The sequence below is a fragment of the Astyanax mexicanus genome, chromosome 5, assembly GCF_023375975.1.
Source record: "Astyanax mexicanus isolate ESR-SI-001 chromosome 5, AstMex3_surface, whole genome shotgun sequence".
NCBI lineage: Eukaryota > Metazoa > Chordata > Actinopteri > Characiformes > Acestrorhamphidae > Astyanax > Astyanax mexicanus.
This window is the reverse complement of record NC_064412.1, coordinates 18,180,979-18,194,260: the sequence shown is the minus strand read 5'-3', so window position 1 is coordinate 18,194,260 and position 13,282 is coordinate 18,180,979. Positions and strand designations below refer to the sequence as shown.

The 13,282-nt window shown below is 40.2% G+C and overlaps 1 protein-coding gene across 2 annotated transcripts in view; it reads right to left on the bottom strand.

Annotated features, from left to right (window-relative positions):
* Window positions 1-13,282, bottom strand: part of LOC103040847 (gamma-aminobutyric acid type A receptor subunit gamma3) — a 186,250-nt gene that overhangs the window by 160,880 nt on the left and 12,088 nt on the right. The gene's annotated exons all lie outside the window — the stretch shown is intronic.

Here is a 13,282-nt window from a genome sequence, read left to right as displayed (position 1 = left end):
GACTTTTATTTTATTGACAACAGTATGAACCCGAGATATTTTATGTTTTGTCTGGTGAAATTCATTTAACTTTTTAATATATATCCATTCCTGCATTTCAGGACTGCAACTTTCATAAAAAGTGGTTCGAACCAAAGAGGAAAAACGACGATCCATACCGTTATCAGCAAAAAATCCAAAATCCGGGGTCTGGCTTGGGTTTATACTGTCTGCACTCAAATAAAAGGCAAACGAAATGTAGGAAACGCCAGTTTTAGGGTTGTACATTAAAAGGAACTAAATACATGCTTTGTACATCTATGTTTTATTGCCCACAGGACCCAGATTAACCTAATTAGTAGAGAACTCCAGGTATGAGCCCAGGTTTTTATTCTTCCCTTCTATAATTAAAAAATAATTCAGCCAATGTACTGAATAATAAGCCTTAGGGTATAAAAGACTCAGTTGTACCATGGATTTCTGTGTCATATTACTGACTCTATATTCACACAAATCTACAGGTATAACTTTTAATACCTGAAGGTTAGGAGGGAAGAGCTCTCCTGGGTTATTTTCAGCTTTTGCTGCATGTCGAGTGTTGCTCGCCTTGTCTTGCTTATCAGATCCTCATATTTCCTACACACCTGCTGTATTATGCAATTTCTGCACTGCTCTGCTGAATAAACTGTGACTGCTGCCGATATCTACGCGGGGGATCATCAGGGTGGCTTCGGGTGGTGCTTTCTCACTGAAAGCCAAATGGCTCTGGATTAATGAGGCTGGATCTAGACCCTCTTCTGCCACCGCTGCGGCTCTGTGGCTGTGTATAGGCTCATTAGAGGACGAAATGTCAAGGGTCTCTGAAATATTCAAAGAGCCGGGCTGATATCCATGCCAAGACCCAGAAAATGTCAGAGATGGGGAGGAAGAAAGAGGGCTATGCAGACCAGGTGGCAGGACAAGGTGTTAGCTGGACTGTGGGAAGGGCTAGCCCAATCACTGGCTGTCTGCGCAGAAGCCTGAGGAGAGAAAAGTACAGCGTTGACAACTGGCCTGCCTGCTCCCAGGCTACTGGTCCTGTGGGGCTTTATAAAAAGACCATCATAAAGATCAGCAGTGTGCTGAAAACGCATGTGGTTAAGGGACATGTAATGAAACTAGAAAATGTCTAAAAAAGGGGTATTAATATGTAGTTTGACCTCTTTTGCTGAACTAACAGCTTCTACACTTCGAAAAAAGGGTTTAAAAAAGGGTCATTAAAGGCAATTAAAAAAATATCTGTTTTGGAAAATGAAGTGTAATGGGATGGAGTGCTACAGACTAGTAGCTCTCCAGCCCAGAGGGTTGTTGAACCCAACTGCAGAACAGTTGATCTCAAAGCAGGTAAACCCAAAAAGAAAGGGAAAAAGGTACCACTTTAAAATAAGACTACCTTTATAAAGGGTTTATAAATGGTTTACAATTAGTTTATTAATGGTTACTAATTAGGTTGTAAATGCCTTAAAAAAATTATTAATAATCAGTTATAACACAATTAGAGAGGGCAACAATATAGATGGCTGTGGGTTCACTATTAGGCAAACAACAGGTCATTGTTGCTCTTTCTACACATGTTGTATAACTGATTATTAATGATTTTTAAGGCATTTACAAACTAGTTAGTAACCATTAATAAAATAATGGTAAACCATTTATAAAGCCTTTATAAAGTTAGTCTTATTTTAAAGTGGTACCAAAAAAATTAAATAAACATCGCTCCTCACGCAGGAAAAATGCCCTAATAAAGAGATAGGGAGCCCGAGAACAGGCGGAAAAACAAGAACGGACAGAAACTAAAGTCCTGCAGAGAGCGACATAGAGACGGGGAGGCATGTAAACAAAAGCTCACCAGAAAAGCATTTTATTTTACTTTTTTTTAATTATAGTTCATTATAGTTACCTTCATAGCGTAAACATGCAGGTCAGTGTCCTCAGCTGAGACGCACAAATTGCTGTGCTGTTAAAATACAAACCTGCCAGAGCACACCTGCCTCTTAAAAAGCACCCCCTAAGAGAATTAGTTTATGCCTTTTGTGAGTTTTGAGCCGTGCAAGGCGTATTTTTGCGCACTCACCACACCACACCAAAGACCACAAACACCAACACATTCTTTTCGTTGTTCTATGGTAAATTGCACTGAAATCTACACTAGTCCAAAACACAGGATATTCTTACTGTATTTACTTTTCTTGATGCCGCCTCAGACAGGCCTAACCAATAAGCAGAAAGAATGCACTTATATAGGTCATTGTGATGCATTATTTGTTGTGGCATGCTTGAATTTTCCATGTATGAAAACAAACCAAACCAAGTGGAAACCGCTCCAAGTTTTTGAGACCAAAGCAAACACTGAACCCTAGGAAAACATTCTATAGTTAATAAACTGTTCAAACATAATGCCTTGATTAAACCCATTGGGTTTAATGATCTGGACCAAGAGTCCAGTCAACTCAAAACTAAATTTTTAGATTTTTAATGCATTTAATAATGTTTATTCATTGAAATAGGACAAATTCTTAATAATCCAGGTCATTCTGAGAGTCCTCAGGATTTAATATATCATCACTGTCCAAAGAAAAAACGTGTATCTTCATTGTTGTCAATTTTCAGTATATGCCTATTGATTACTATCAATAAAACACACAAAGGCTCAAATTTCTTTATGAATGAACCAATAGAAATGTTTTAAAATGAATTAAAACAGAATTATTTTACATTGACTTCTATTCAAAGTTTTGAAGCTTCTTTCCTTTCTTTGTAGTAGAAGTTGCCATTTTGAAAAAAAACATGCTTTTCTTTAGACACAATTTGCTTATAACTATTTTAATTATAATTCATAATGTAAATAAACTATATGTCCTATGAAGGGCAGAATCATTTGAAACAGGTATAAAATATATTTAGTTCAGGTTTCTTTTTTTTTAGGAGTCTATGATTGATATCTTGGTAATCAGGTACAGCACTTCCATCATTACACTTCATTCAGGTTTAGAGCACAGAATCTAGAGCATGCTGATGAGATTGGGCACTGAAAAAAAGCTTGATTGCATGTATGCATTTACCCAGGCTTACACGTGGAATTATAGGCATTGTTACCCTTTGAGTTACCCTTTTCAGAAAATAAAGCATGAGGAATGTTCCTGTGTAGAGTACTATATACTGTATATGCTTCCACGAGCTGCAGTAGTAATTAAAAGTGCATTCAATCTTCTCTATAGATGTATTGTTTATTTAAGGCTGGGTACCATTTGCATCCTTGCTATCATTTCACAACGGTACTGTAGTACTGTCTCTTAAAATAAGAAGAGTATTGCACATGCAGAGTGCTTTTACAATGTATTGTCCTCTGATTCCTTAAAAGCACTCATCTGATTGCTGTTTGTTACTAAGCATGCTGGATTGTAGCGCAGTGCACATGCTACTAATTGAAATGCATTTATCCTCCAGCCTGCAGATAATTGTAGAGGCGAATGTCACAATTTCAGTTTATTGTACACGTGTACAACAGACTATAAAAAATATCAGTTCAATAAGCACTCTTATCCAGAGGCACAGAAGCTCACAGCACTGAACTTGACCTGCCTGTAATGTGCACCTCCAGACAATAAAACTGAGCCATGGTGTAAGAATTAGACCGACCAGCACCTGCACAGTAGCTCTCACACCACACACGCAGGGAATCTCACATTTAGGGCTCATCTAAAGTCCATAAAAGCATTAAAATACTAATAAGTCAATCAATATCAACATAATGTGCCTTTTGTGTCTACAGCACAGTTGCTTACATTTTATACAAACACTGTACATCAGGTTCACTCTGAATAAACACATTATTGCAAATATAAAAGAACGTTAAACTTCACTTTAAAGCAATTTGTACATTTTATACAGTTTCCTTTAATGTGGGGGTTCAGATTTTTCCATGTTCACAGGGCCGCCGGCTTAAAGTGAAAATTTCAACTGTTTATTAATATAATATATCAACATAATACAATTTTGATTTCTAAAAATATATATATTTTCTTAAAGTTTTAATGACTCATGACAAGCCAAGACTGACTCACTGCTGTTCCTACACTGACGGATAATCTGCGCAACAATCGCTTCTACATATATATATGATATACTAGTGCATGATAAGTTACTTTATTTCAGTAATACAGTTCGAAATGTGAAACTCATATATTATATAGTTGTGTTTTATTTTAATTGTTATTTAATTGTTTTAACTGCTACTTTTGGCAGTGTGGGCAGTGTGCCAAGTCCTGCTGTAAATAAAATTTGCATATAAAAGTTGTCCGCAGAGGGAAACATGAAGTGCTGTAAAATTTTTTGGGAAAACTTTGCACTGATTTTGGACTTAATAAAACACAGTAGAACAACACCAGCAGATGACATGTCTCTCCTAACCATCACTGACCATCAGTAAATTTTACATTTCATTTGTAAACCAAGGGCTCAGAGTCTGGAGGAAGAGTGGAGAGACACACAGTACAAGCTGCTTGAGGTCTAGTGTGAAGTTTCTACAATCAGTGATGGTTTGGACAACTTTTATGGAGATGGGGATTTCATTTTCCAGCAGGACCACACTGCTCACATTGACAAAAGTACCAATTGGTCTTATATAATATTCTTATTTTCTGAGGCACTGATTTTTGGGTTTTCATAGGTTATAAGACTTAAATCTTTAACGAAAAAATAAATAAATGCCTAAAATAGATCACTCTGTGTGTAGAACATGTATATAATATGAGCTTTACAGTTTGAAATAAATTACTGAATTGAATTATTGAATTGAAATAAATTAACTTTAGATGCACAAGTATAGTGGGAAATTACTAAAGAAAACATTAGACTAAAAATAACATACATTTGCCACTGACTGTTTTGCAAATCACAAGCAATTAAGTGAAAATGAATAAAACATTATTTTTTTCTGTATCATGTATGTTGCAAATTCTGCAATTTTGGCTTCCTTGATGTTCCCGTCATCTACTGATCCGAACATTCTGTTCATTTAGCTTATTTATCCTCAGAGCTGTAATCAGAGGTCCCGTCTCTAAGCTGCTGGAGGACTCTGTTTAGAGCAGCTGCAGTCTTTTCTGCATGTCTCTCACTGTAGGAGCTGAAAAGTGGTAAGGCTGGCACAAGCTATTATGCCTCTCTAGGAGAAACATCATTGTGCTGCCTCTGGCACATTTACAACATCACAAGCACAAGAAGCACCACACAAAATCAATGCTCTGCCGATACGAACAGCTCTGCTGTGAGCTCACACTTCATACATACGGTATTCTAATTTACGTTTCTAGAAGCAACACTTGGTGTCCTTGAGATATGTGCTGTGTGTGCTGCAGGCTTTGTGATACACAAATAAAGGCTCATTTATACTGCATTAATGTATGACTGTACTGCCCACATAGTTATATAAGTACTTTAGGTTGGAATGGATTTTTGGCCATATGTCCACTAGAGGGCAGTTCAGAGTCAAATGTTTCTGACAAACAAAAAACATGATGACAGTAGAGATGACAGTAGAGAGGGGATAATGTACCTACTACAGAAATATTAAGAGGCAATAGTGATCTGTAATACCATTAAATATTTCTAAAACATGTATTTACATTTTTCAAAAACAGTATTAATGTAATAATGTAATCTTTTTACTTAAATATGCTTAAATATTGGCCCTGGGCACTGCAGTGTTGGATGCTCTACGCTCCGGGCACGTGTGCTACGTGTATGTCACTGAGTGTGTGTGTGTTCACTAGTGTGTATGTGTGAGCCTGGATGCGCTAAAAGCGGACCCACATTCCATTTATGCTTCCAGCACAAGTATGATACTTGATGATGGTGGTTGTCTTGTCTGGCCTCCCTTTTCTAGTGGTTGGTGTGGTGTACAGGTGCAGTGGATAACACCACCGCCTGCCAGTGAGCTACCATGTGGGAAACTGGAGTTCAATTCCAGCTCTGGGTGACAATGCTGTGCTACACCAATAAGAGCAAATGCGTGTCGTACAAATATGTACCTATCCTTAATTAATTTAATATACTGAATAAATTCTCTGGAGGATACCACACCAGTCAGTTTGTATAGCTGTTTTCTGAGAGTGTATGAAATCAAAACTTATTGTCCTTCCTCTGCAACAATTGCTTACGAGTCACTGCAAAACTAGGATCATATAATTTTTTTTTTATGAAAATGTGGCACACTTCATTTTTTGCTTTGTTATTCCTGTACAAAAATCGTTTAATTTGAAATGAAACAAACAATAATTTCTCGAAGGCATCACTTAAAGAACCTTTGTAGCACCCATATTTACAGGGTTGGACAATGAAACACCTGGTTTTAGACCACAATAATTTATTGTCCTGACAGACAGTTCTGGTGGAAACAGGGGAGTTGAGGTGCACATTGAATTCTGCTGTGATTTGGGCAGCCGTGGTTTTATGTTTTTTGGATACAATCCGGGTTAGCACCCGAACATCCCTTTCAGACAGCTTCCTCTTACAGCATCCACAGTTAATCCTGTTGAATGTGGTTCGCCTTCTTGGTAGTATGCTGACATTACCCTGGATACCATGGCTCTTGATACATCACATATAAGACTGGCTGTCTTGGTCACAGATGCGCCAGCAAGACGTGCACCAACAATTTGTCTTCTTTTGAACTCTGGTATGTTTCACATAATGTTGTGTGCATTTTGAGCAAAACTGTGCTCTTACCCTGCTAATTGAACCTTCCCACTCTACTCTTACTGGTGCAATGTGCAATTAATGAAGACTGAACACCAGGCTGCTCCAATTTAGCCATGAATCCTCCCACACTAAAATGACAGGTGTTTCAGTTTCATTGTCCAACCCCTGTATATCTTACATTCATCCTTGTATTTTCTTAAATGAAAGATATTTAATTTTTAAAAAATGTAAATGAACCTCAAAGAAAATATGTTTTCTGTTGTCATGTGATATCTCCCTTTCATATGCATTTTATTTATATTAAAAAGTAATGAATCTCTGCATGTAAGGAACAGGCACTGTAACATTTCTGTGGGCAGGTCTGTGGAGATAATAGGAACAGAGCGCACAGCACTGTATATATCAAAGTTTATTTGTCACTCTGTGTTAAAATTGAAGAAGAGTCCTTGCTTTATTGTAGCCTGGGCTGAGAAGTGTGCAATTGTCAGGTAGGAAGTTCCTTCTCTCTAGAAAGAACTCCTTATGTTGTGTGTGAACAAAAAACTCTAACACTGCATGACCCCCTCTTGTATTATTTTCCTGCTATCATCAGGTTACACAAGCAATCTCCCCTTAAAATGGAACGGCACAATTGGAGCAGTGTCTATTTTGTAGAAAGTTTTCCCCAAGTTTTCCAAAGTTGAAGCAGAAAATTGTATTTCAGGCTTGGTGGTACAAGCTTTGACTGTGTGGAAATGGAACCTGGCACAGGGTCTTTTATAGCCTCTGGGAGGAGCGGGGCTTTGCTGAGAGGAGTTTCGGCGAATGCCCCTGGATACACAGATACTTCTCTAGGGAATGAAGAAGATCCATGCTCCACTGAGCGATCGATGGAGAACAACGTACTTGTCAATTTCCATTTATCACAGTTTATTAGGCCGCCCTGGTTTAGTCTGGCTTTTGTTTCTGCATACTCTGATTCTGTAGGGCCAAAGTTTTAGAATTATCTGTGGTTGGTGTGATGCAGTGGATAACACCACTATCTGACAATGAGCTACCCCATCATGTGGAAGACTGGGGTTCAATTCCCAGTGTGGGTGACTATGCTGCGCTACACCAATAAGAGTTCATTGACCTGCCTCTGTAATAGGAATAATCTTGTAAGCTGCTCTGGATAAGAGTGTAAGATAAAGGAGACAATCAATATAGTTTAGTACACTGCTCAAAAAAATAAAGGGAACACTCAAATAACACAATAAAACTCCAAGTAAATCAAACTTCTGTGAAATTAAACTGTCCACTTAGGAAGCAACACTGATTGACAATCAATTTCACCTGCTGTCGTGCAAATGGAATAGACAACAGGTGGAAATTATTGGCAATTAGCAAGACACACTCAATAAAGGAGTGGTTCTGCAGGTGGGGACCACAGACCACTTCTCAGAACCTATGCTGTCTGGCTGATGTTTTGGTCAGTTTGGAATGTGGGTGGTGCTTTCACACTCGTGGTAGCATGAGACGGACTCTACAACCCCCACAAGTGGCTCAGGTAGTGCAGCTCATCCAGGATGGCACATCAATGCGAGCTGTGGCAAGAAGGTTTGCTGTGTCTGTCAGCGTAGTGTCTAGAGGCTGCAGGCGCTACCAGGAGACAGGCCAGTACACCAGGAGACTTGGAGGAGGCCATAGGAGGGCAACAACCCAGCAGCAGGACCGCTACCTCCGCCTTTGTGCAAGAAGGAACAGGAGGAGCACTGCCAGAGCCCTGCAAAATGACCTCCAGCAGGCCACAAATGTGCATGTGTCTGCACAAACGGTTAGAAACCGACTCCATGAGGATGGTATGAGGGCCCGACGTCCACAGATGGGGGTTGTGCTCACAGCCCAACACCGTGCAGGACGCTTGGCATTTGTCAGAGAACACCAGGATTGGCAAATTCGCCACTGGTGCCTTGTGCTCTTCACAGATGAAAGCAGGTTCACACTGAGCACATGACAGACGTGACAGAGTCTGGAGACGCCGTGGAGAGCGGTCTGCTGCCTGCAACATCCTTCAGCATGACCGGTTTGGCAGTGGGTCAGTAATGGTGTGGGGTGGCATTTCTTTGGAGGGCTGCACGGGCTGCATGTGCTCACCAGAGGTAGCCTGACTGCCATTAGGTACCGAGATGAGATCCTCAGACCCCTTGTGAGACCATATGCTGGTGCGGTTGGCCCTGGGTTCCTCCTAATGCAGGACAATGCTAGACCTCATGTGGCTGGAGTGTGTCAGCAGTTCCTGCAAGATGAAGGCATTGAAGCTATGGACTGGCCCGCCCGTTCCCCAGACCTGAATCCGATTGAGCACATCTGGGACATCATGTCTCGCTCCATCCACCAACGTCACGTTGCACCACAGACTGTCCAGGAGTTGGCGGATGCTTTAGTCCAGGTCTGGGAGGAGATCCCTCAGGAGACCATCCGCCACCTCATCAGGAGCATGCCCAGGCGTTGTAGGGAGGTCATACAGGCACGTGTAGGCCACACACAATACTGAGCCTCATTTTGACTTGTTTTAAGGACATTACATTAAAGTTGGATCAGCCTGTAGTGTGTTTTTTCACTCTAATTTTGTGTGTGGCTCCAAATCCAGGCCTCCATTGGTTAATAAATTTCATTTCCATTGATGATTTTTGTGTGATTTTGTTGTCAGCACATTCAACTTTGTACAGAACAAAGTATTCAATGAGAATATTTCATTCATTCAGATCTAGGATGTGTTATTTGAGTGTTCCCTTTATTTTTTTGAGCAGTGTATTTGGTACTATATACGGATACATAAGCAAAATGTAAATACTGTAAAATAAAAACTTGACTTATCTCTATTTGGCTTACTGAGCTATGTAACTTTGTTTTAAGCAGTCACCGCAATTCCAACAATAACTACAGAACTGACTATATTAGTCATATTAGTGTAAAATCCTGTAATATTAGTCTAATATCCCTCAGCTTGCTCACAAAAGCATGTGAAAAGTGTGTCCTTTACGAGTGCAAATTAACCTTCCCAACTCTAGGGGGAGGCCAAGAGCAAGAAATACCAATTCTCACATTAAGTGGCTTAAAAATTATATATATATCTAATATGGGCAGTATAAAGTATTGCAGATGAGACAATATTATATAGCATTATTATTGCTCTGTTTTGTAAAGGATGCTCTTGACCTAGATCCACTCTGTGGGCATGTAGTTATACGTTCAGGTAAAAGTAGAGGTGGCTGATGGCTCATTAAATAAACATGCAGGATTGAAAAGAAAGAGAGAGAGGGAGAGAGAGAGAGAGAGAGAGAGAGAGAGAGAGATGCATTATATAGAGCAGGGCTAACGGTTGCTTGGCTGTAACCTGGAATGCGTTAAGTACTGGTGACCCAAAACTAGCTCATTTCAGCACACACACATATAAGACCACCACAAAAACAGTAGACCAACATGAGTTAGATCTTTCCAAAAACAAGTGAATGCATGGGAGTGACTAAGCAGGACTGAAAGACTGAGAGAGAGAGAGAGAGAGAGAGAGAGAGAGAGAGAGAGAGAGATGAGTATGTAAGTAATAAATAGAAAGAGAGGGAAGGAAAGGAAAGAGGAGAAATGAGGAAGAGAGAAGAAAGAGTATCTAAAACACAGAGAGATTAGAAAGTGGAGGATAGAGAGAGTGAGGAGTACGTAAATAAAAAATAGAAAGAGGGAAGGAAAGGAGAGAGATGAGAAGAGAGAGAGAGTATGTGAGAGAGAAAGATTGGGAAAAGAGAGAGAGAGTAGTATGTAAATGAAATTTAGCAAGAGAGAGGGTAAGAAAGTAAAGAGATGGGAAATGAAGAAGAGAGGAGAGAGAGTATGTGAGAGACTAGAAAGAGATTAGAAAGTGGAGAAAAAAAGAAAGAGAGATGAGTATGTAAGTAATAAACAGGAAGAAAGAGGGAGAGAGGAAAGGAAAAGGAAAGGAAAGAGGAGAAGTGAGGAAGAGAGAGTATGTAAAAGACAGTAAGAGATTAGGAAGTGGAGGATGAAGTGAAAGAGAGAGAAAGATGAGTATGTAAATACAAATAGAAAGGGAAGGAAAGGAGAGAGATGAGAAATGAGGAAGAGAGGAGAGAGAGAGAGAGAGAGAGAGAGAGAGAGAGAGAGAGAGAGAGGGAGAGAGAGAGAGTATGTGAAAGACAGTGAGAGATTAGGGAGTGGAGGATGAAGTGAAAGAGAGAGAAAGATGAGTATGTCAATAAAAATAGAAAGAGGGAAGGAAAGGAGAGAAATGAGAAATGAGGAAGAGAGGAGAGAGATTAAGAAGTGGAAGAGGGAAAGAGAGAGAGAGTAGTATATAAATGAAATTTAGGAAGAGAGAAGGAAAAAAGAGAGAGAGATCAGTATGTAAGTAATACACAGGAAGAAAGAGGGAGAGAGGAAAGGAAAAAGAAGAAATAAGGAAGAGAGAAGAGAGAGAATGTGAAAGACAGTGAGAGATTAGGAAGTGGAGGATGAATAGAAAGAGAGAGAAAGATTAGTATCTCAATAAAAATAGAGAGAGGGAAAGAAAGGAGAGAGATGAGAAATGAGGAAGAGAGGAGAGAGATTAGGAAGTGGAAAAGGGAGAGAGAGAGCAGTATATAAATGAAATTTAGGAAGAGAGAGGGAAAGAAAGGAGAGAGATGGAAATAGAGAAGAGAGGAGAGAGAGAGTATGTGAAAGACAGAGAGAGATTAGGAAGTGAAAGAGAGAAAGAGAGAGAGAGAGAGAGAGAGAGAGAGAGAGAGAGTCGGAACAGTATTTGTGTGGTGATGCACCTGCGCTTGCCTGTGAAAATCAAATCTCTTGGTTCTGGCTGGTTGCTTCACAATGCACCACACACACACACACACGCACACACACGCACGCACGCACGCACGCACGCACGCACACACACACACACACACACACACACACACACACACACACACTCATGGTTTAGTAGATGATAAAACAGAAGCTGATTTGCTGGTGGCGGGATGATGGAGCCTCACACCACGAGCAGCACATTCACACACTGCATTTCCCCCTTACACTCTCCTCCATCACCATCTCCCTCTTTCACACTCTTCTCCTTCTTTCTCCTCCTCATCACCCCATCCCTCACTCTGTACTGCCACCAACTGATCACTGCTTATCTCTCTCTCTCTCTCTCTCTCTCTCTCTCTCCTTTTTTCTCTTAGATCCAGCCTCCTTATCCATGTACTACTAACCCAATCCCTCTTTCTCACCACCCTCTTTTTCCATCTATCTCTCCTTTATATATTCTTTACTCTCTCTTCCTCTGTTCCTCTCACATCTCTTTCTTTCTCCTTACACATGCAATACTGACCTCATATATCTTTCTCTCCCCTTCTATTTTCCAACAAGAATCTTTCTCTCCATCTTTCTCTCTCTTTCTCTTTGTCTGTTTTTTTCTTCCTCCTTGTCTCTCTCATTTGTTCTTTTTTATTTCTTCCTCCTCACTCATGCAATACTTACCTCATCTCTTTTTCTCTCCCCCTTTTTTTTCCAACACGACTCTTTCTCTCCATCTACTCTCCTCCTCTCTCTTTTTTGTCTTGTTATCCCTCTCTCATTTCTATGTATCTGTCTTTGTCTTTCTCAATTGCACACTCCCTCGTTTCCCTCTTTCTTTCTTTTTTATTTTTCTGTTACCTTCTCGCCCTCTTTGTTTCCACCCTCTTCTTCCATCTCTCTTCTTTTTCTCTCCCACTCCTCTTTTCTGTCTTTCTTTCTCTTACTCTCTGTTTCTTATCCTCCTCTCTTTTTTCAACCTCCTCATGCATACACATCTAACCCCATCTCTGTTTCTCTCTTTCTCCATTTTGGCCTTCCTCTATCCATTTTCTCCTTCTTTTACACGTCTCACCTGTGTGTGAGTAGTGTATGTGAGGAAAAGAGCAAAAGAAAGAGGAGAGATATGGTGGAAAAGATGTAGAAGGAGAGAAAAAGAAAGGGGAGGAATAAGACAGAATAAAAATGGAGTAGGAAAGAGTGTAGAGTATAGATTAAAGAAAGAAGGATGTTGAAGGAAGAAAGAAAAGAGGAAGAAATCAAAGAGAAAATAAAGAGAGAGACAAATAGGAACAAGAGTGAGATGGAGAGGGAATGAGAGAGAGGAATGGGCAGAAAATAAAGGAGAAAAGAAAGATGGTGTCTCCTCTTTACCCTTCTGTTATCTATTGTTTTCTATTCTTTCTAATCTGTTTTAAACTCCTCACCCTGCAGATCCTGCATTTTCTCTCTCTCTCTCTCGTCTCTCTCTCTCTCTCTCTCTCTCTCTCTGTGTCTGTGTGAGGTGTGTATTGTTTCTGGTAGAGACAGGCTGGTGAGTATAGAGTGAAGACCCCTGGCTATCTCAGGCTGCTGGTGTATATTGAGTGGGTGTTGAATGAGACAGTTTGAGATTAGACACTGACTCTTCAGCCCACAGCTCTCCAGCAGCTTCTACATTCTTCTGACGGTTGGAGGCTGGTCTGCCCCGCTCCATATGCAATCCAGAGCCTGAGGGAAACTCACACTGACGGCCAGGAGTCACCTCCTAATT